Source organism: Podarcis filfolensis, assembly GCF_964270895.1.
Source record: "Podarcis filfolensis genome assembly, chromosome: 11".
Taxonomy (NCBI): Eukaryota; Metazoa; Chordata; class Lepidosauria; order Squamata; family Lacertidae; genus Podarcis; species Podarcis filfolensis.
In genome coordinates this window covers 51,997,854-51,999,343 of record NC_139613.1, presented here as the reverse complement: position 1 = coordinate 51,999,343, position 1,490 = coordinate 51,997,854, and the positions used below count along the sequence as shown (strand labels likewise).

Below are 1,490 nucleotides of genomic sequence, written 5' to 3'. Positions count from 1 at the left end.
TTAAAAAAACCTAGTTTATTGGAGCTAAGGCCTTCTTGTGTTAGCTCAAGCTCCACAAAGCCAGGAAATTAGAAGTTAAGGTATTAACAGGCATGCCTCACCATCAGAAACAGTGTTGTCAAAGGACACCAGTCGTGCTTCTTTAGGTGTTTTTTGTGTATGCGCTGCAGAAAATCAAGTGGTTAAGCTCATGGTTAACATGCCATTTAGCAGAGTTGTCTTTCCTAGGCCGACACCAACATACACCACTATGCATACACACACTATTTACAGATGTTACAAGTAGTCTTCTCTCTCTGAGCCCAGAGAGGGTTCTTCAAAGTCCTTTCTGGGCTAAAGTCCGCAGCTAAGTCCTTAGTTCCATAGCTTTCAAGGTCCTGCAACTCTTCACAAAGTCTTCAGTCTTGTCCACAATTCCAGTTCTTCCTCTTCTTGCCCCACGCAGTCTCACAAAATTCTCCTACTGTCCCCCACACCGAATGTTGTAACCTGTGCTCCTTATCTACACAGGGTTATGTGCCAATTCCGCCCAGCAACACTGATAAGACAGTCACAAGATGCCTGAAACTGCAAGATGGGGAATGAGTTACCTCTGCTAACTTATTCAGAATTAACCCTTTTATTTTTATTTTTTACTTTCCTGAACAATCCTAGAAAGAGGCTGGGGGTGAAACAGAGAGCCATTCTAGAAGGTACTGGACTTATTAGGAATTGTCTTATAGAGAAAAAATCTTAAGTTCTCAATCACATCTGTAAAAGAAGTTTTGACTGAAACTAATTACACTATAAAACCACTAAGCTTTATCCTACATTGGATGCTTGCTAATTAAGTTCCAGTTTTGTTTTCATCGTGCCTCCTCTTAAATTTATTCCCATTTCAAGGAATAAGTGGTCCCAGGAACCCCACAGCAATAAGAGTCCTTGTAGAGGAATTATAAGAAATGCTACAACATACATAGAATCTCTGAATTCAAAGTTGCTTCTGAGAGGGAGCATCAGAAGTTTAAGTTTACTTCACTCCCATTTTTACTGAGGGAGTTTGCTACATGTTCCTCCCAGTGAAGTCAAAAAGCTCCTCTGCTGAGAGATATAACATCTCTCACCTCCGCAAATGAGTTGCTACCTTGATGTTTGAGCTTCAAATTGTTTGCTAGGTTTCCAAGTAAACCCTAATATCCGTAAATGAACAAACAGGTAAAAATATGAAACCCTTATAGCACGGGTCAGCAAACTTTTTCAGCAGGCGGCCGGTCCCTTTCCCTCAGACCTTGTGGGGGGCTGGACTATCTTTTGAAAAAAATAATAATGGATGAATTCCTATGCCTCACAAATAACCCAGAGATGCATTTTAAATAAAAACACACATTCTAAAGGTAAAGGGACCCCTGAGCATTAGGTCCAGTTGTGGACAACTCTGGGGTTGCGGCGCTCATCTCGCTTTATTGTCCAAGGGAGCCAGCGTACAGCTTCCGGGTCATGTGGCCAGCATG

The 1,490-nt window shown here is 41.8% G+C and overlaps 1 long non-coding RNA gene across 1 annotated transcript; it reads left to right on the top strand.

Annotated features, from left to right (window-relative positions):
* LOC310745172 lies at positions 1-848 on the top strand. The gene is made up of 2 exons (XR_014540011.1): positions 1-80; positions 511-848. It is a non-coding gene; the product is annotated as an uncharacterized lncRNA (long non-coding RNA).
* Positions 849-1,490: the final 642 nt, after the last annotated feature.